Here is a 23,265-nt window from a genome sequence, read left to right as displayed (position 1 = left end):
GATCATGCAATGGCAATATGAAAGTGACAGCACATGTCATGAGACGGAACGGTGGGAGTTGCATGGCAATATATCTCAGAATGACTATGAAAATGCCATAATAGGTAGGTATGGTGGCTGTTTTGAGGAAGATCTATGGTGGTTTTGTGTATCGGAGAAAGTTGCGCGGCACTAGAGAGGCTAGCAATGGTGGAAGGTGAAAGTGCATCTATACCATGGACTCACATACTTATTGCAAAAGCTTTTTATTAGTAATCAAAACAAAGTGCTAAACGCATACTCCTAGGGGAAGGGTTGGTAGGTGTTAACAATCGCGTGATCCCGACCGCAACACAAAGGATGACAATCAATAAATCAATTATGCTCCGACTTCCTAACATAGTGGTTCACCATACGTGCATGTTACGGGAATCACTAACTTCAACACAAGTATTTCTAGATTCACAACACCCTACTAGCATAACTATTAATACTACCAAATCCATGTCTCAAAACTAATTGAGAGGAATCAAACTTCTCTTTCTAATAGATGCACAAGAAGATGGCAGTTTTATTGTATCCTCTTTGGACGCCTATCATCTTTAGGACTACTTTCATAGGACAAGCCAACTACCAAGTTACTCAAAGAGAGCACTCTCAAAAAGATATAAATGAAGATCAAGAGTTCTTATTTCTCCAAAATATGACACTGCTGTGCTCTATAAGATCTAAGTGAAGCACATAGAGCAAAGTTATCTAGCTCAAAAGATATAAGTGAAGCACAATGAACTAAATTGCCTAACTCAAAAGATATAAGCGAAGCTCAAAGAGTATTCTAGCAAATTCACGATGACTGCATGTCTCTCTCAAAAGGTGTGCAGCAAGGATGATTGTGACACAACAAATAGAAAAGACTCCTATAATACACGCTCCAAGCAAAACACATATCATGTGGTGAATAAAAATATAGCTCCAAGTAATGTTACCGATGGATTGGAGACGAAAGAGGGGATGCCTTCCCGGGGCATCCCCAAGCTTAGGCTTTTTGGTGTTCTTGAATTTGGCTTGGGATGCCTTGGGCATCCCCAAGCTTGAGCTCTTTCCACTCTTTATCACTTTGTCCATGAGAACATCATCCAAAACTTGAAAACTTCACAACACAAAACTTAAACAGATACTCGTGATATGATTAGCACAAGAAAACAAACTACCACCTCTTGAGGTACTGTAGCAAACTTGATTTCTATTTATATTGGTGTTAGATTACTGTATTCTCACTTTCCCATGGCTAATACCCCCAATACTATTCATAGTTTCATCAAAATAAGCAGTCAACACAACAAAAACAGAATCTGTGAAAAACAGACCAGTGTGTAGCAATCTGTATACTTTCTGTAGTTCTTGTATCTCAACAATTCTGAAACATTACGACAGTTTAGGCAATTGGCATATAAACTAGAAGAAAAAAAATCAACTCAAAAGCTCTTTCTAGAAAAAAAATGAAAAATAATTTCGTGAGTAAAAAGTTTCAGTCTTTTTCCAGCAGGATCAAACAACCATCACCAAACTAGTCATAAAGGTTTTACTTGGCTCCAACACAAAAAGAAACACAAAAGACACAATCATAAAAGAATTATGTTGGTGTGGACGCAACAAAATAGAAAGCAAAAAAGCAAAGATAAATTCATTGGGTTGCCTCCCAACAAGCGCTATTGTTTAACGCCCTTAGCTAGGCATAAGGTGACAGAATCACGTATCGTCGTCTTTGCTACTCCAACCATAAGTAGCCCTCATCATGGATTCATAAGGCAATCTTATTTTGTTTCTAGGAAAATGTTCCATTTCCTTCTTTAAAGGAAATTGAAACCTAATATTCCCTTCCTTCATATCGATGACAGCACCAATAGTCCTTAGGAAAGGTCTACCAAGAATGATAGGACATGTAGGATTGCAATCAATATCAAGTACAATGAAATCCACGGGTACATAGTTCCTATTTGCAATAATAAGAACATCATTGATCCTTCCTATGGGTTTCTTAATAGTAGAATCCGGAAGATGCAAATTAAGAGAGCAGTCATCAATCTCATTGAAGCCTAGAACATCACATAAAGACTTTGGAATCACGGAAACACTAGCACCCAAATCACGCAAAGCATTACATTCATAGTTTTTTTATCTTAATTTTGATAGTAGGTTCCCACTCATCATGAAGTTTTCGAGGAATAGAAACTTCCAATTCAAGTTTATCTTCAAGAGATTTCATCATAGCATCGATCATATGATCGGTAAAGGCCTTGTTTTGGCTATAAGCGTGTGGAGAGTTTAGCATGGATTTCATCAAGAAAATACATTCAATGAAAGAGCAACTATCATAATTGAATTCCTTGAAATCCAAAGTAGTAGTTTCATTACTACTCAAAGTTTTGGTATCCTCTACTCCACTTTCAATGCTTTTAGCATCAAGATAGATAGACTCCGAATCATTGGGGCGTATTTAGACCAAGGTGGATTCATATCCAGCCCCATCATCATTACCTTTGACACTATAAAACAAGGATTCAATGGGAGTCACACCAAGCACTTTAAGATCTTCGTGATTCTCATCACGAGAACACGCCTTTTTAAGCCATTCATGTCTAGCACGAATTTGGGCGGTTCTTTCTTTACTCTCAATCATGGAAACACGCATAGCTTTCAAAGTTACATCCATATTGATCCTGGGAAGACCACATCTAACTTTCAAAGCATCAATATCAAGAGACATTCTATCAACGCTCCTAGACAAATCATCAATTTTGAGTAGTTTTTCTTCTATGGACGCATTGAAAATATTTTGCGAGTTGATAAACTCTTTAATATTACTCTCTATATCAGAGGGTAATTTATTGTAATTTCCATGAGCATTGTTGTAGGAGTTGCCAAAGTTATTAGAGGGATTACTAGGAAAAGGCCTAGGAATATAGTTACCTCTAAAAGCATTGTTGTGGCCAAAATTATTCCTACCAACAAAATTAATGTCCAAGCTATCGTTGCTACTCTCAATCAACGAAGACAAGGGCATATCATTTGGATCTAAAGGAGCACCTTTACTAGCAAACAATTTCACTAACTCATCCATCTTAGCACTCAACGAGTTAATTTCTTCTATAGCGTGTACCTTTTTACTAGCAGGTGACCTTTCAGTGTGCCACTCAGAATAGTTTGTCATGATATTGTCTAGGAGTTTTGTGTCTTCTCCTAATGTGATTTCCATGAAGGTTCCACCGGAGGCGGAGTCCAAGATATTTCTAGAAGAAAAATTCAAACCAGCGTAGAAGATTTGTATAATAATCCAAAGACTCAAGCCATGAGCGGGACAATTTCTAATCATCAATTTCATTCTCTCCCAAGATTGTGCAACATGTTCATGATCAAGTTGCTTAAAATTCATGATATCATTATGGAGAGAGATAATCTTAGCCGGCGAAAAATACTTGGATATATAAGAAACTTTGCACTTGTTCCAAGAATCAATACTATTTTTGGGCAAAGATGAAAACCAAGTTTTTGCTCGATCTCGCAATGAGGACGGAAATAGCTTCAATTTAATCACATCATTATCCACATCTTTCTTCTTTTGCATATCACATAACTCAATGAAGGTATTAAGATGGGATGCGACATCTTCACTAGGAAGGCCGGAGAATTTCTCTTTCATAACAAGATTCAGCAAAGCAATATTGATTTCATATGATTTCGCACTAGTGGCGGGAGCAATCGAAGTACTAATAAAATCATTATTATTAGTATTCGAGAAGTCACGAAGTTTGGTGTTTTCAGTCATGGTGACTTCACCAAGCAGACAAGCACACAAGCGAACAGAAAGCAAGCGAAAGAAAAGGGCGAACGAAAAAGGCAAATATTTTTGTAAATTTTTGTTTTTCAGAAGTGGGGGAGAGGAAAAGAAGAGGCAAAAAAGTAAATGCAAGAGATGAGTTTGCGACACTTACTTGGATAAGCTTCACTTGATGCTCCCCAGCAACGGCGCCAGAAATTCTTCTTTCTACCTCTTGAGCTTGCGTTGGATTTTCCCCCTTGAAGAGGAAAGGGTGATGCAACACAGTAGAAGTAAGTATTTCCCTCAGTTTTAGAACCAAGGTATCAATCAAGTAGGAGTATCAAGATGAAGCATCGATGTACCTGCGCAAAAACAGCAAACTTGCACCCAACGCTACAAAGGGGTTGTGAATCCCTTCACGATTGATTGCAAGTTGAGACCTAAAGGCGGAAAGTGCAACAAAGTAAAAGTGCAAGGCAAAAAATATGATGTGAAGTAGACCCGGGGGCCATAGTGTTCACTAGAGGCTTCTCTCAAGATAGCAAATATTACGATGGGTGAACGAATTACTGTCGAGCAATTGATAGAACCGCGCAAAGTCATGACGATATCTAAGGCAATGATCATACATATAGGCAACACGTCCGAGACAAGTAGACCGATACTTTTTGCATCTACTACTATTACTCCACACATCAATCGCTATCCAGCATGCATCTAGTGTATTGAGTTCATGACAAACAGAGTAACGCCTTAAGCAAGATGACATGATGTAGAGGGATAAATTCATGCAATAGATATAAACCCCATCTTTTTACCCTTGATGGCAACAACATGATGCGTGCCTCGCTACCCCTTCTGTCACTGGGTGAGTGTCACATCACTGAATCCCTAATAGAGTATAGCAAGTTTGTCCTCATGTCTTTTTCTTTGCATCCAAGTAAATGAAATGAAATCAAAAGCAAAGCAAAGAAAAAAAAAGCAAACCCTAGCAACTCTATATTCAAAAGCAATTCAAATTTGGTGGCAAATTAAAGATTCCAAAATGGCTATTAGAAAAGTTCATCATTTCTAATAAATGTTGAAAACAAAATATCAGGGGTGAAATATATTTTCAAAAAACTTTTGGCATTTTATTTTAAATTTAAAAGTTAATGAAATCAACTATATAATTGATTTCAAATATTCCAAAGTTTCCAAAAATGTTGAATCTTTTATATATGTTTGGAAATATACCAAATAACACTTCAACATGTTTCAAACTATTTTAGGAATAGTTTGGAGCCAAAAATAAAACAAAACAAAGTCAGAAAGGATTTAACAGAAACAGAAATGAAAAAAAATAGAAAAATACTTACCTATCGCTCACCCCTGGCCCAGCCCAGCTCGCCCTCTCGTCTTCCTCGTGCCAGCGAGCAGCAGGAGGTGGCTGCCGCTCCCTCCGGCGCGTCCACGCACCTGCGTGCCTGCGTGGCCGCCGCTTCGAACTGGCAAGGACGGGATAAGCCTTCCGCAGCTGTCCCCGAGCTCCTCCTCGCCTCATTCCTCCCCCAGCTCTCTCCTCTCTCGGCCTCCATTAGAGCCCAAACCGAGCTCGAGGTCGCCGTCGCTCCAGCCCCTCTCCCTCTCACCTGAGCTGCGCAATAGCATCGCCATGGTCTCCTGAAGCTCTCCAGCTAGCTGCTCGACGCGGAGAACCCCTGAGACGTCGTGATGCCGTCGTCTTCAACCCCAGATCCCCGGAGCTCGCCGCCATCGTTCTCCCTCCTCAGACCGTCCCCGAGGCCGCTCTTGTCGCCTCCGCACTCCCCGTGAGCCAAGGGTGCTTTCCCCCTCATTTTCTCCTTCAATCTCGTGCTCTAGGCCCCGATTCCACTGAAGCCCGACGAGATCCGTGGTGGGAGCTCGTCGTCCGTAGCTCTCCGGTGATCGGCTGATCATTCTGAGGCCACCAGCAGCGTCATTGCACCGCATAGATGCCGTAGGAGCTAAGCCATGTCCCTCCTAGTCTCTGGATCAACGATCCCGAGGGTCCCCGAACTCCGGCAGCCGCCGAGCTCGTTGCCGGCTTCATCTCCGGTCGTTTCAGCCCCCGTGCATAGCAAAAATGGATCTGCGATCGAGCGGCCGATGGTCTGGTGCCCTCCGTCGTGCATTTGGTCACCGGGATGGCAGACCCGAGGCCCTCCGCCATTCTGGTGGTTGCCGGAGCCTCGCCGCCGTTGGGTGTGACCCCATCGCCGGTGGGGTTGACTCCCCTGAGTCTCTGGCAAGTGGGGCCAGCCCCCTGACTAATTAAGTTTAGACAAAACAAAAATGAAAATTATATTAAAAGTTAAATAGCCACTGACATGTGGGTCCAACCCTGTTAAAAAGCTAATTAAGTTTAAACTTACTCTAAAACTGGCCAGAGTCAATGACCAGTGGGTCCCACTGGTCAGGTTTGACTTTCAACGACTAAGTGACCTGCTGATGTCATGGTGATGCAATAAGTCCAATTCTGGTTTTAATATAATTCTAGAATAATTGCAAAACTTTGGAAATTCATATAAATTTGATTATAATTCCAAATCTGACAAATAATATATGCAAATTGATTAGAAAAATTCATTGAACACAATGGTGCTACTTCCATGCATGAAGAACAAAGTTATGAAACAGCATGAGGTCAAATCAATTAAATGATTAAGATGAATATACCATTTCAAATAATATTTGAATTTGGATTTCAAACCAGATGCAAATTAAGGTTTCACCAACCACATTAAAACATATCACCCTTCATTTCATGTCATGTTCATGCATCATGATGGTTGCATATGATTGTTATTAATTGTATGTTGTTATTCTGTAGGCCCCGCCCCTCTGAATACGACTGATTATCCGACTCACGGATATCACCCCTCTGCTGAGAAACAAGGCAAGCAACAATTTTGATCATCCCGATAAATCCGATGTTCTCGCTCCAGCTCCTATAGATTGCATTAGGTTAAAATGCTTCAAATGCCTTTATCCCGTTAGTTGAACCCATTCCTTTGCATGACCTGTCTTTGTCACAGTAATTAGCTAAACCTTGCAACCTAGCATACCTGGTAGATGCTTGAGCCATGATGTGTCTTATCCTGCTATGCATGCTATGCTTAGAGTTGTGTTTGGTCTGTCATCTGGGTGATGAATAGGATCGTGAGAATGTGTTTAGTTAATAAGGTTGTGTATTGAACCTGATTTAGTAAAGGTACCGGTGAAAGGCTATATAGGAGTACATGGCGGGTTGTTTCACTGGAACCATCCTTAGGAACTAAGTTCCGTGTATGTAATCTAAGACTAGATACTACCACACATTGGGATACTTAATTGACCCTCTCAACTTATTAATCGCCTAGTACTCGGTCCAGGAGTTGCAAGTAGTTTCTGGTGTTTATCATGCTGGAGGCCGTGCATAGTGCTGACTTTAGAGGTGGGCTATGATGCGGTAGGAAGTGGCACGGTGTGCCAAGTGGCACCCGGATGGTGGGCTTGGGAACCCTGCGCACATCGCTTGGGGCCTTGGCGGAAACCTCGGCCGGACTACCGTGCGGGTTACTCTCAAATAGGCGATAAACCTGGACTTGGTATTAGCATGGTTAACGGTCGTGGCCGACTCCCTCGCTGGGCTTCCGCTTGAAGGTTGCCGAGGTGCATGACGTGCACATAGCGATAAGTGACGAGAGCATGTGTGAAGTAGTACACCCCTGCAGGGTTATGATCTATTCGAAGAGCCACGTACGCGGATATGGACTACTTGGAAACATATGTTGTTCATAGACAACTATAATGGCTACTCATAAAAATGTCAAGATAAGTGTGAGTGTCGTGGATGGCATTTCCGTAGGGAGACGGGAATGATTCCATGATGGTGTATTGTTATGGAGTTAGTGGACTCGTGTGCGAGAAAACAAAGTTGTCAAAGCTATTTTAAAACGTAGTTTTGTCTAGCGATGAGTCAAAGCTGGCTTTCTGCATGAAACCCCACAACTCCTTGTTGATACATTGCATGAGTAGATAGATTATTCTAAAGTCTTGCTGAGTACTCTTGTACTCACGTTTGCTTAATAAATTGTTGCAGAGGTTGTTAATGACCCTAATGTTGGGTTCTATCTAGACATTGACGACCACGAGTAGCTTGTGTCCCAGCTACAATCTGGCCCGAGGTTGGGTCTATAAATAGTCAGGCCATGTGCCTTTTACCTTTCCATCTGTGTGTACTCAGACAGTTTTAATCTTCCGCTGGCTTGTAAGACTTGTTTGAATAACTTGTGATGATGGGTCGTGAGACCCCTATATGTGTAATATTATGTGTGAGGCTCTTCCGAGCCTTCTAAATAAAGTTTGTATGTTTATGGTTATGTTGTGATGCCATCGAGGTATCTATGCATATCGGGTATGCCATGCGTATGTGTGTTGTACTTGATATGCATTGGATTCGAACACCTAGTCGTACGCCTTAGTAGCACTACTTAAGTGGAAATGCCCCTTTGTGATTCCACCGAGCCATCGTAGTTCGCTAATGCTCTGGACACATTGGTTGACCAGCATCTGTCCTTCTTAGTTGTTGTGTCTGTCCCTTTGGGGAAATGTCACGCGGTGTAATGGAGTCCTTGTAGCTTCCTACGACTCGTCTACACTCGTTGATGACCGACACCTCCTTTGCTAGGTCATGTATGCCTGTCCCTGTACGGGACTGCTACTTGAGTTTATGACTAGACATGTCGACCCGGGTTCTTTCACATCGGAATGCTATCGACACAATTGCATACGCGAGTCAAAAGGCGCAAACGGTCATGGCTAAGGTAAGGCTGCAGCCGTGAGGATAACCGTGCGTGAGACCGCAAAGGGATGTGATGTGTTACACGCTGGATTCCTATGGCTTAGGATCGGGGTCCCGACAGCGTTGGTATCAGAGCCTGACTGACTGTAGGGTTACCAAGCCAAACTGGTCGAAGTTGAGTCTAGAATTTCTTTAGTTATATATAAGGGAATTGTTTACGGAAGGGAACGTAAGATTCTTGCTTCTCTTCTTAAATTATACTATTCTGGTCATCCTCATATTTTTTTCGGGGATTAAGAACTAGGTTACTTATCTTTCTCTTAGGATCATGTATTACTGATCGGTAGATTATAGGACAACGAGTCGAGAGTTACTCCGGGTTTCTTTTATTCCAAGGGAAAGAAAGTTTTGATAACCATGGAATTGAACTTGATAGCTGAGTGGTTATGCTATCCTATCTTTTGTGGGTTGTCTCAAAATTGTTTTTTAGCATTTACAGCCATTAGTTGCCCAATTTTGTCTCCACAGCTCTAATGCCTTTACATTACTCTCTATTTTCAGATGCCTGGCCGTCCTTCTCGCCAGGTGGTCCGTCTGACTAGGTGCATTGATGTGTCGGGTCACACGGCCATGCTAGTGAGGATGATGTCAGTAGCCGGTTACAACAGGTACCCAGAGTATACAGTGGAGGAGCAGTAGCGGGATTTTAATCAAACTCAGTATCTGTGCACTGTTAGGGTATTCCCAGATTACCCTAGAGCCGAGGAGCCGATCCATTGGTCTTATGGATTGGGGGTTACTATTGACATGGCAGTACAAGATCCTGCCTATTCAATGTTGACCATCATGAGAGCCAGACATGCACTACAGCAGAATTTAGAGTTCTGCTATGTTCCCACCTCTCAGCCAGGAGAAGAAGGATACCTCAGTGGGGTCTACTTTGATTCCTCTATGGAGGATCCGCTGTTGTAGTCCACCGCTGAGATGTTAGAGAATAGAGACAGGGATGCTTGCGCCCTTCGTATGGAGCTCTATGCTACACGTGCCCGTCTGTGGACGGCTTTGACACAGCTGGCACCCGTAGGCCAGACAGGGTATGGAGATATGGAGATGTTGAACCCTGTTAGGACCCATCTTCCAGCTCATGTTGACTGGCCTGCTATAGGAGGAGTCACCCCTCTTCGGGGACCTCTACTACCACCAGCCAGGGGACCAAGGCCACACCCGTGTCCTTACGTTTCCCAGGGGTCTCAGGCTCGAGTATTTCCTGATCCGCAGGTTGAGCTCCCAGGCCATGGAGGCAACCTTCACGACATGTTCTATGCGGATGCCTGATCCGTGAGTGGAAGAGTAGTATGGTAGTAGTTGTACTTCCAGAGTCCTGTGTGTCTTGTGGAGTATTCTTATGTCGTGAGATGAATTCTGGAGGCATAGATAAATAATGTATAGGAAGCTTGGAAAGCCTTTGATGAGTAGTATCATCTTTTCAGTAGTTTGCTCTTTGATTAAGGTTGTACTGAACTTTGTAATGGTGTGTATGAACCATGGTGTATATATAGTAGTTACTTGTTACCATGTTGTTCGGATGTTCATTTCCGCATTCCATGTGTTCAGTGCATTCTTAATCCATAGCTAGTATTGATGATGATATTGGTCTAAGCTGTGAGTTTGTTTGCCAGGATAGTGCTCACCAGGTTGAACCGTGCCCCTGCCCATGAGCAGGAAGAGGGTAGTCAAGCACCGCAGGAGGAATTGCCTCACCCGCCTTCTCTGGCGGAAGTTGTGCTTGAGGCAGAAAGAAACAAAAGAGAGATCAACCGTCTGTTAGACCGTATTGAGCAAAATACGGCTCGTCAGCCGAGGAATGATGAAGTGTCCCTCAATGACTTCGTGAAGCTGAATCCTCCGAAGTTCCATCACTCCGTCGATCCTCTCGACGCGGATGATTGGTTGTGCAGTATATCGCGCAAGATTTTCTCTGCGAATGTTTCTAAGGCCGATAAGGTGACCTTTGCAGCATACTTTCTGGAAGGACCCGCCAATCTATGGTGGGAGAATTTTTAAGCAATGCGTCCTGCCGGACCAGCAGCCACATGGGCGGACTTTGGTGCAGCCTTCCGTCTGCACCATATTCCAGAGGGTCTGATGGTACGTAAGAAAGAGGAATTATGTGCCTTCACCCTGGGAAAATTGACCATGGATGTTTCTAGCTCCGAGTTTGGTAACCTGCCCGCTATGCAATTGAAGAGGTGTCAACTGATGCCAAGAAGCAAGCAAGATTCCGCAAGGGTCTGAGCCCTGAACTTCGTCGTGACCTGCGCCTCCACAAGCTTTCAAGCTCTTGTCATGTGGGGACCCCGACTAGCAAGTCGAGTTCACCGTGCCCAGTGACCCCAAGGATCAATGTTCACTGAACACAAATACTGAATAATAGAGTCTTACATCCAAGTACGGAAATTATTACATCAAACGACCAGAAGGTCGGGTTCAAGAGTGAGGCCTAAGCCAAATTAAACAGATACATCGGGTAGCGGAAACTCTTAAGGGCTAAGCGGTGCCCATGCCATCAAGCCTACACCGACAGGCATTCTGACTTGGAAGCGTCCTAGATCACAGGTTCATCTCCGCAGGCGTACTCGTCGCCAAACTCCGGTCCTTCCATGTCTGGTCAATAATATTACCAGTGGCAGGCCAATGATTACTTTGAATGTACTCGCAAACAGCCCATGATATGAACATTTATAGTGAATAATAACAGTAACATGTATCTTTGGTGGAATGCAATTTGGTGGAATGATCAGGTATATGCAACAAGTTGAAGAACTACTCTTGAAGAAGAGGTTACAGATATCGACATATCTGACAAGGGTGAAACACACCGGGTTCACCCTATATGTCAAGTCATCGGACTTCTCATAACCTCAATGTATTAATGAGCGCTAAACCATCCGGGTTTACCCTATATGCCAAGTCATCGGACTTGTCATAACCTCAATGTATTAATGAGGGCTAAACCATCCGGGTTTACCCTATATGTCAAGTCATCGGACTTGTCATATTATTGTGATTAGCATAACAACACCTTTTTAACACCACACACACACTCTTGGTTTATGCGGAAACGCTGGACGTAGTTTAAGCAGCACCACCCAACTGTCCTTGACCGTGGACACGGCTATTCGAATAGTTTACACTCTGCAGAGGTAGTACGCTGGACCCACGAGAAACGGGAAACTTCCATGTCATCCACGACTTGCGGTATATCACATATACCCGAGGTAAGTACCCGATCATCATCTTTCCCCTGACGATACTAGGCAAAGAGGTCCACTCGATTGGTATCCGGCCCACATGTTGTACGTCTTACGAGCACCGACTCTGGACAGTATCAACCATGCAGGGACCAACGGTGTGCGTGGAACTCATAATAATGGCATAGTCGTCCTACCTGGCACGACCCCATCACGAGAGTGGCACCGATCACTCCCGCCACTAGTAATGTGGCTCTTTGCTAGTACCGACCAGAGTAATCAACAAAGCCCCGTCCCATAAAGGGGTATCGTGGTAGTACTGGTAAGGTTGGGACGGTCGACACATCATAAATCTAATCCCATTTCCGGAACCACACACGCAAAATACCCGGTGCACCACTTCTCCAAAAGTGGTCACCAACTCATCATCACCCTCGGGAATTAGTGGCACCCGACGGGGTTTTCATAAAACCTTTATTTAGTTCATCATCATGCTCATGATACTATGCTCTATCTTTACTTGTCAACATGGTATCAACATGACCCTCAAGGGGTAGGGTCAAGCTCAATGCAATGATCTTACTCTACTAGTCAACATGACAGTAGCATGATCCTCATAGATGATATGGTCAAGGTCATCATGCTTGTGCTCCGAGGAGCCATGCGTATAACATCACTACCAATCAAGTACTTCGAAGAAGCCTTCGGTACCATCACAACAATGATGAACCGGCATCGCGATCACATGCAACAGGAGAATACCAACTATACTAGCATGCAACAATGTTTGTGCTCAAGTCATGGTCAAAGTGCTGCTTGCCTTGGTCAGCTAGGTATCCGGGGTCTTCGAGGTCTTCCGCTCCGGATCCTCCGTCACTCGGTAACTCTACCGTCAAGAAAGGAATAAATAAATAATAGCTCACACTAAAACAGATCACGAGGTGCTCTTAAAAATGTTGCAAAGTTTGAATAAATTCAGTTTATTATTTTGGAAAATGTTTCCTTTGGTTTTTATTAGCTAAGCATATTTATTTAAAAACAAACAGCAGCAAACAAATGCTTTTAATATCATTTTACTATACCAAAACAGATTTTGTTTTTGATAAATGTCAAACTCTACAGAATCAATTACTACACATTTTTAGAAAATTGTTGGTGGAACAATCATATTTTTCTACTGGCTAAATATTTTCATAAGCTACAGGTTAAAAATAAAAGAAAAAGGCCAGGGGGGAGGGAGACCCAGCCGGCCCAGCCAGCAGACCGGCCACCAGGCGTGCGCGGGCCAGGTTCAAACCTGACCTGCGGGCCCTTGGGGTCAGAGTCAGCGGCTACGCGCGGTGGCTGCCCCAGGACACCGACAGGTGGGCTCCACCTGTCGGGTCCTTCTCCTACCTCCGGCCAGAGAGGTGGAGACGGACGCCGGCGAGGCTACCGTTGCCCTCAGGCCAATCTAAGAGCGGGAATGGGTCCCTCGTTCCTCCACCTACCTGCTCCTGGTCGGGACGTCACCGGAGGTGGTCTGGGTCGCCGGCAATGAGGTTACCGTGGCCGAAAGGTTTCGGGTTGGCGTCGAGCTAGTGGCTAGGGGCACGGATTCGCTCAGGGAAGTTGGGGGAAGTGATCCTGGCGTCAAGGGGAGTGCAATGGGAGGTCGGGCGGCGCAGGAGCCGACGTGTAGCCGGATCTCGAGCACCGGGGCTCTGCAAGCTCGATTGGGAGGCTAGGGGGAGTCTAGTGGTTGTGCTGAAGCTGCCTGGGGGTGCTGGGGTGCCGGGGGGACCTATTTATAGGCTAGCGACGGTGAGCCGACTCGGGCGCTTCGGTGACTCACCGTGGCGCGCGTGCATGCACAGTGAGGTGCTGGCCGCGAAACCACGGGTTCGGGACGTGGTTTAGGACCTCCTGGTGCATCGGCCGCAGAGGGAAAGCGAGTGGGGTCGAGCCGTAGCGACCGTGCATGCTCGGCCGTGTCAGGCGCGCGCGGGCACGCGTCGCCTGAGCTCTTGCGCGAGGAGAGGGGGTCCCTGGTGGTAGCTTTGCACTGAATGGCTGTCGGAGGAGCGTTTGGACATTACTGGGGAGGTTGGAATTGGCCGGGGCGATGTCCCCTTGCTGGAGGCTCTCTGTAGCGCGCCCAAAGCGCAGTTTTGGCATGCCACGGCATGCTGGCGCGCTCTGGGGCACTTGGGACGTGTCCTCCATGTCCTAAGTGTTGCTGGGAGTGTGCCTAGCCGTTGTGTGTTAGTGGGAGCACGAGCTGGTCAAAGGAGGCAAGGAACACCAGTGTTGCCAATACTGGCCTGCGGCTCAAATTGAAGATCTTGTCACTTGTCCTTGGAGTTGGCGAGGGGCTGGTTGACTGGGTCCTCAGGGTGTTCTGGGGCTCTAACTCACCAAGTTTGGGGCCTTGCCATTGGGTAAAATAGTGGCTAGGAGGGTTTTTACCTACCTGTCAAAAGGTGTTCGACAGTGATTTGGGGTGCTTCCACTCCACCACTCGAACTGGAACTTAAAAGGTTTGGTCTTGGGGTAAAAACATGGGGTTTCACCAAATTTGAGCTCCATTGAACAAGTTTAGCTTTGTAAACTTGGAAATGCTTCAAAATGACCAGTACTGTCCTTTACAAAGGAAGTGTGGCCAAACAGAGTTTCACAAATCCCATCTTTGGTGTGGAGTCCTGATCTGGGGTGTCAAACACCTCTGCAAAGTTTCAGCTCCATTGGAGAAACTTTGCAATGTAGAGTTGTTCCAACTCTTCTCTGGACACAGAGGGTTGTGGGCTCATTAGGTGCACTTCCCCACCTTGGATCAAGGTGAGATTTTATGTGAGCACCTAATATGGCTTGGGAGGGCTCCTGTAATTTTATGGGAATTTATTGAGATCATTTCCTTTGGAAACATCTCAAAAAGCTAAAACAGACAGAAATGGTTTTCAGGGTTTTACTCAAATAATATTAATATAAAATAGGGTTGAAAATCTTATATATGGAAAATATATGTCCTTCTCAGCTTCCATGAATTTACTCAGAATTTTCTAAGGCAGGAAAGCAATTTTCCTTGTGGGAATATCATTCCTGGCCTTAGAAACAAACATAAATATAAAATAGGAAAATAATATTTTAAATCACCATTTAATGTTTTTAATGAATGAAAATAATATTTGGATCAGATCACCAACTTTGGTTGGAAGTGCCACTTGGCTTCATGAGCTAGTAGTGTATCCCAACATGATGAAGGTGATCTTGATATATAGGAAAAAGGGTTTTTGAAGAGAGCAAAATAATAAATTTTTCATGCGTTTGAGTCATCAAACAAGCAAGCATTCACTCATACAAGGGCTTACATTGCACTCACAACATTATTTGAAATTTTTTTAACAAGCTCTGATTTTTGCAACATAAAATACCTGTGAAAAACAGGGTGTGACATGTCAACAAGGCGATCAATGCCGAGACTAGTCATACCGACAATGAAGCCACGAAGAAGCACTCCCGTGACACTAGCTCCTCATCTAGCTCCGCGTTCCCAAAACGCAAGCTGTGGGTTCCAAATAGCTCTCTGCCGCCAAGATATACCCCAAGGCCATCCTATGTGGTGCCTCAGGCGAATCAGACCAACCTTCCAGCAAAAACCTATGGTGGTCCAGCTAGCAATGTTGCACCACGTGCCAATCAGGTCATCTCTTACAAGTGCGGAGAACCAGGGCACTACTCACGAGAGTGTCCCCAGAATATAGGTGCCAAGCAACCTGGAAAGTCCGTTGGGCAAGGCAAGTCGGGCAAAGCTTACTATGTGAAGCGAACTCCTGCACGTGGCTGCGTGAACTATGTTTCAGGAGAAGAAGCTGCAAAGGATCCCGACGTCATATTGGGTACGCTCCTTGTCAATCATCACCCAGCGTCTGTTCTTTTTGACACTGGGTCATCTCATTCCTTCATTTCAGAAAGTTATGCACAGTTGCATAACATGTCCTTTTGCGATATGCCAATCCCATTGGTTGTCCAAACCCGTGGTAGTAAGTGGCAAACCTCCAGGATAACGTATGATAATGAAATTCTAGTAGACATGCTAGTTTTTCTAGCATCTTTGATAGCCCTGAAATCTTCAGATATCAATATCATCTTGGGTATGTACTGGATGTCAACCCATTATGCCAAGATTGATACTCATTCTAGAAATGTTCAGCTTACCCATCCCTCGGGTGAGATAATTAATGTCTCTACTCGAGTTGCCAAATGCCAACTCTATTCCCTCAATGCCAATCCTTTTCCATAACTTGAAGACATTCCGGTAGTCCATGACTTTCCGGAAGTTTTTCTAGAAGAACTGCCAGGAATTCCACCTGACAGGGATGTAGAGTTTGTGATAGACCTTGTTCTGGGAACTGTTCCAATAGCCAGAAGACCTTATAAGATGGCACCCCTGGAGCTAGCCGAACTTAAAAAGCAACTAGATGAGGCCTTGAATAAAGGTTTCATTTGTCCTAGCTCTTTTCCTTGGGCTTGTCCCATCCTCTTCATCAAGAAGAAAGACGGAACGGATCGCATGGTTGTAGATTATCGACCAGTTAACCTGGTCACCATAAAGAACAAGTATCCGCTCCCGAGGATCAACGATCTGTATGATCAGCTCGCTGGATCCTTAGTCTTCTCCAAAATGGATTTGAGGTTGGGTTACCATCAAATCAAGATCAAGAACGGGGACATTCCAAAAACGACTTTTGTCACTCGTTATGACCAATACGAGTACACCGTCATATCCTTCGGTTTAACCAATGCCCCGGCCACCTTCTCTCGCTTGATGAATTCAATCTTCATGGAGTATTTGGATAAATTCGTCGTGGTATACCTCGATGCTATTCTCATCTACTCGAAGAACGAACAAGAACATACCGAGCATCTAAGGCTGGTATTGATGAAACTTCGAGAGCACCGCCTTTATGCCAAGTTTTCAAAATGTAAATTTTGGTTACCAGAAGTGACCAATCTAGGCCACGTAATCTCTGGTAAGGGTATTGCTGTCAATCCCGAGAGAGTTTAAGTCGTCCTTGACTAGACTCAACCTGTATCGGTTAAGCAAGTTAGGACTTTTCTTGGTCTAGCGAGCTATTGTCGCTGCTTTGTCGAGAATTTCTCCAAGGTTGCAAAGCCTCTAACTGAACTCCTCAAGAAAGATAAAAAGTTCGAGTGGACACCATAGTGTGAGCATAGTTTTCAGGAACTGAAAAGTCGTATGACTTCTGCACCTGTGCTGCTACCACCAGATTTTTCTAAGGACTTTGTTATGTATTGCGACGCCTCGCGACAAGGATTACATTGCATTCTCATGCAGGATCGTCATGTGATCGCGTACGCATCTTGACACTTGTGTCCACATGAGGATAATTATCCCACACATGATCTTGAGCTTGCAGCTGTAGTCCATGCACTTAAAACCTCGCGACGTTACCTTCCTGGTAATCGTTGTGAAATATTCACTGATCACCAAAGTTTGAAATATATGTTCACCCAGCCGGATTTGAATCTCAGGCAAAGACGGTGGGTTGAGTTGATCACAGATTACGACTTAGGGATAACTTACACCCCGGGGAAGGCCAATGTTATGGCTGATGCACTAAGTCGTAAGTCTTATTGTAACAATCTGATGTTACAACGAGGTCAACCACATCTCTATGAGGAATTTCAGAAGTTAAATCTTCACATTGTTCCTCAAGGATTCCTTTCTAACCTGGTGGCGAAACCTACTCTTGGGGATCAAATCATAGCCGTGCAGACATATGATAAGGGTATATCCCGGATCAAGGAGAATATTGCTAGCGGAAACGCTAGGGATTTCTCTATTAATGAGCAAGGTGTCATGTTCTTTCAGAACCATCTAGTGGTTCCTAAGAGAAAACGTCTGCGGCAGTTGATCCTTAAGGAGGCTCATGATTCCCCTCTCACTATTCATCCTGGTAGTACTAAGATGTATCAGGACCTATGCCAGAGGTTTTGGTGGACTAGGATGAAGAGATAAATTGATGAGTTCGTTGCTAACTGCGACGTTTGTCGTCGAGTTAAGGCAGAACATCAAAGGCCTGCTGGCACCCTTCAACCTTTAGCTATTCCTGAATGGAAATGGGATAAATTCAGTATGGATTTCATCACTGGATTTCCCAAGACCAAGAAAGGAAATAATGCTATCTTTGTGGTCATTGACCGTCTTTCCAAAGTAGCTCATTTTCTTCCAGTTCGTGAGAGTATAACAGCTAGCCAGCTAGCAGATTTATATATCTCTCGAATAGTGTCTCTTCATGGTGTTCCTCTGGAGATTGACTCAGACCGTGGAAGTATCTTTACTTCTCGCCTCTGGGAGAGTTTTCAGAATGCCATGGGGACTCACTTATCTTTTAGCACTGCTTTCCATCCTCAATCAAGTGGTCAAGTAGAAAGAGTGAATCAAATCCTAGAAGATATGCTCTGAGCTTGTGTTATATCGTTCGGTATGAATTGGGAGAAATGCCATCCATTCGCCGAATTTTCTTATAACAATAGTTATCAATCAAGCTTGGGCAAAGCTCCTTTTGAAGTTCTCTATGGACGAAGATGTCGAACACCTCTTAATTGGTCAGAAACCGGAGAGAGGCAACTTTTTGGCCCGGATATGATCCAGGAAGCAGAAGAGCAAGTTCGCATTATTCGTGAAAAGTTCAAAACAGCCCAGTCTCGTCAAAAGAGCCAATATGGTCGTCGTCATAAGGCTGTGACCTTTGAAGTTGACGAGAAGGCTTACCTTTGGGTTACACCTTTGAAGGGTACCCATCGTTTCGTTATCAAGGGCAAGTTGGCTCCTCGTTATATCGGTCCTTTTCGCATTCTTGCCAAACGAGGAGAAGTTTCCTACCAATTGGAACTTCCTCTGCATCTTTCCAAGGTTCATGATGTATTCCACATCTCGCAACACACGCGTTGCTTTTTGGATCCTATCCGTGAAGTGAACCACGAAACGCTTGATCTCCAAGATAACCTTTCATACCGAGAATACCCTATTCGTATTCTTGATCAAGCTGAGCGTACCACTCGACGTCGAAACCTCAAGTTTCTTAAAGTTCAATGGTCAAATCATTCTGAAAAAGAGGCAACATGGGAAAGAGAGGATCGTCTACGACTTGAGTATCCCAAGCTATTCCCGACGACTTATAAATCTCGGGACGAGATTCTTTTGAGTGGGGGTGAGTTGTCACATCCCTGAATCCCTAATAGAGTATAGCAAGTTTGTGCTCATGTCTTCTTCTTTGCATCCAAGTAAATGAAATGAAATCAAAAGCAAAGCAAAGAAAACAAAAGCAAACCCAAGCAACTCTATATTCAAAAGCAATTCAAATTTGGTGGCAAATGAAAGATTCCAAAATGGCTATTAGAAAAGTTCATCATTTCTGATAAATGTTGAAAACAAAATATCAGGGGTGAAATATATTTTCAAAATGCTTTTGGCATTTTATATTAAATTTAAAAGTTACTAAAATCAACTATATAATCGATTTCAAATATTCCAAAGTTTCCAAAAATGCTGAAACTTTTATATATGTTTGGAAATATTCCAAATAACACTTCAGCATGTTTCAAACTATTTTAGAAATAGTTTGGAGCCAAAAATAAAACAAAACAAAGCCATAAAGGATTTAACAGAAATAGAAAAGAAAAAATAATAGAAAAAGAGTTACCTGTCGCTCACCCCTGGCCCACCCAGCTCGCCCTGTCGTCTTCCTCGTGCCAGCGAGCAGCAGGAGGTGGCTAGCCGCTCCCTCCGACGCGGCCACTGCTACGGCAACAAACAACAGCGCCAGAAATTGGCACGTTGACGGAGACTTGGCTTGCGCTGGTTTTTTCATTGAAGAGGAAAGGGTGATGCAGCACAGGAGCAGTAAGTATTTCCCTCAGTTTGAGAACCAAGGTATCAATCCAGTAGGAGAATCGCGTCAAGTTCAGAGTACCTGCGCAAACACAAAAGAGCTTGCACCCAACGCTATAAAGGGGTTGTCAATCCCTTCAAGATTGATTGCAAAGTGAGGTCTGAAGGCTGAAAGTGCAACGAAGTAAAAGTGTAAGGCTGAAAATATGATGTGATGTAGACCCGGGGGCCATAGTGTTCACTAGAGGCTTCTCACAAAATAGCAAATATTAAGGTGCGTGAACAAATTACTTTCGAGCAATTGATAGAACCGCGCAAAGTCATGACGATATCTAAGGCAATGATCATGCATATAGGCATCACGTCCGAGACAAGTAGACCGATACTTTCCGCATCTACTACTATTACTCCACACATCGACCGCTATCCAGCATGCATCTAGTGTATTGAGTTCATGACGAACAGAGTAACGCCTTAAGCAAGATGACATGATGTAGAGGGATAAACTCAAACCAATGATGAAAACCCCAACTTTTTACCCTTGATGGCAACAACACGATGCGTGCCTTGCTACCCCTTCTGTCACGAGGTGAGGTCACCGCATGGTATGAACCTAAAACCAAGCAATTCTCCCGTTGCAAGAATCATAGATCTAGTTGGCCAAACAAAACCCACAACTCGAAGAGAATTACAAGGATATGAAATCATGCATAAGAGAGATCAGAAGAAACTCAAATAAGATTCATAGATAATGTGATCATAAATCCACAATCATCAGATCTCGACAAACACACCGCAAAAGAAGATTACATCGGATAGATCTCCATGAAGATCGTGGAGAACTTTGTATTGAAGATCCAAGAGAGATAAGAAGCCATCTAGCTACTAGCTATGGACCCGAAGGTCTATGGTGAACTACTCACGCATCATCGGAGAGGTCATGGTGTTGATGAAGAAGCCCTCCGTATCCGAATCCCCCTCCGGCAGGGCATCAGAACGTGCCCCAGATGGGATCTTGCCGAAACAGAAGCTTGCGGCGGCGGAAAAGTATTTTCGTGGCTCTCTTAATTTTTTCTCGGATTTTAGGGAATATATTGGCGAAGGAGCTAGGGCACAGGAGGCCGAGGGAGCCCACAAGCGTGGGAGGCACACCCCGTGGCCACGCCATGAGGGCTTGTGGGTTCCCTGGTGACCCTCTGCCTTGGTTCTGAAGTCTCTCGATCGTCTTCTGTTTCGGAAAAAATCTTTTCAGAAGTTTTATTCCGTTTTGACTCCGTTTAAAATCCTCCTCCGAAAAGGGTAAAGAACACAGAAACAACAGGAACTGGCACGTGGCACTGAGTTGATAGGTTAGTCCCAAAAAAGATATAAAAGGCATACAAAACATCCAAAGTTTAACAAGATAATAACATGAAACCATAAAAAATTATAGATACGTTGGAGACGTATGAAGCATCCCCAAGCTTAACTCCTGCTCGTCCTCGAGCAGGGAAGTGATAAAGACTGAATTTTTGATGTGCAATTCTACCTAGCATAGTTGTCCTTCATAACATCTGTCATGTGACATGAATTTTCAGATCCATAAGATTCAAAACAATAGTTTTCTATTGACATGAAAATAATAACACTTCAAGCAAACTAGCAAGGTAATCATGAACTTTCGAAATAACAAGGCCAAAGAAAGTTATCCCTACAAAATCATATAGTCTGGCTATGATCCATCATCCCCACACAACTAATTTAAATCACGCACAACCCCGGTATTGGCAAAGTATTTTTTTCGCACTCTTACTTTCTCAAACCTTTTGAAACTATCACGCAATACATGAGCGTGAGCCATGGATATAGCACTATAGGTGGAATAGAGTGTGGTGGTGGTTGCGAGACAAAAAAGGAGGAGATGGTCACATTGACTAGGCGTATCAAAGGGTTATGGAGATGCCCATTAATAGATATCAATGTGAATGAGTAGGGATTGCCGTACAAAGGATGCACGAGAGCTATAAGTATGTGAAAACTCAAAAGGAGAACTAGTGGGAGTGCATCCAACTTGCTTGCTCACGAAGACCTAAGGCAATTTGAGGAAGCCCATCATTGGAATATACAAGCCAAGTTATATAATAAAGGTTCCCACTAGCATATGGTGGTGACGAAACGAGAGGCTCTCAATCATGAAGAACATGGTGCTATTATGAAGCACATGTATGGAAAAAGATAGTAGCATTGTCCCTTCTCTCTTTTTCTCTTTTTTTATTTGGGCTCTTTGGCCTCTTTTTCTATTTTTTGTGTGTGGGCAACTTTGGCCTCTTTTTTTATTTCCTCACATGGGACAATGCTCTAATAATGATGATCATCACACTTTTATTTACTCAAAGATCAAAGCTTGGAATGATGATGACTCTATATGAAATGGCTCCGGCAGTGTACCGGGATGTGCAACGATCTAGCTTGGGTATGACATTGAAACATCTCGCTAGCTATCTTACGATCATGCAATGGCAATATGAGAGTGATGACACAAGTCATGAGATGGAACGGTGGGAGTTGCATGGCAATATATCTCGGAATGGCTATGAAAATGCGATAGTAGATAGGTATGGTGGCTGTTTTGAGGAAGGCATATGGTGGGTTTGTGCACCGGCCAAAGTTGCACGACACTAGAGAGGCTAGCAATGGTGGAAGGTGAAAGTGCATCTATACCATGGACTCACATTAGGCATGAAGAACTCACATACTTGTTGCAAAAGTTTTTATTAGTAATCGAAACAAAGTGCTAAACGCATACTCCTAGGGGAAGGGTTGGTAGGTGTTAACCATCGCGCGATCCCGACTGCAACACAAGGGATGACAATCAATAGATCAATTATGCTCCGACTTCCTAACATAGCGGTTCACCATACATGCATGTTACGGGAATCACTAACTTCAACACAAGTATTTCTAGATTCACAACACCCTGCTAACATAACTCTTAATATTACCAAATACACGTCTCAAAACCAATTGAGAGGAATCAAACTTCTCTTTCTACTCAATGCACATGAAGATGGAAGTTTTTGTATACTCTTTGGGTACCTATCACCTTTGGGACTTCTTTCATAGCACAAGCCAACTACCAAGTCACGCACCGCCGTGCTCTAGAAGATCTAAGTGAAGCACATAGAGCAAAATTATCTAGTTCAAAAGATATAAGTGAAGCACGATGAGCATTCTAGCAGATTCACGATGAGTGCATGTCTCGCTCAAAAGGTGTGCAGCAAGGATGATTGTGACACAACAAAAAGAAAAGACTCCTACGATACAACATGCTCCAAGCAAAACACATATCATGTCGTGAATAAAAATATAGCTCCAAGTAATGTTACCGATGGATTGAAGACGAAAGAGGGGATGCCTTCCCGGGGCATCCCCAAGCTCAGGCTTTTTGGTGTCCTTGAATTTGGCTTGGGATGCCTTGGGAATCCCCAAGCTTGAGATCTTTCTACTCTTTATCCCTTTGTCCATGAGAACATCA

The sequence above is a fragment of the Hordeum vulgare genome, chromosome 1H, assembly GCF_904849725.1.
Source record: "Hordeum vulgare subsp. vulgare chromosome 1H, MorexV3_pseudomolecules_assembly, whole genome shotgun sequence".
NCBI lineage: Eukaryota > Viridiplantae > Streptophyta > Magnoliopsida > Poales > Poaceae > Hordeum > Hordeum vulgare.
This window is presented reverse-complemented; position numbering follows the sequence as displayed.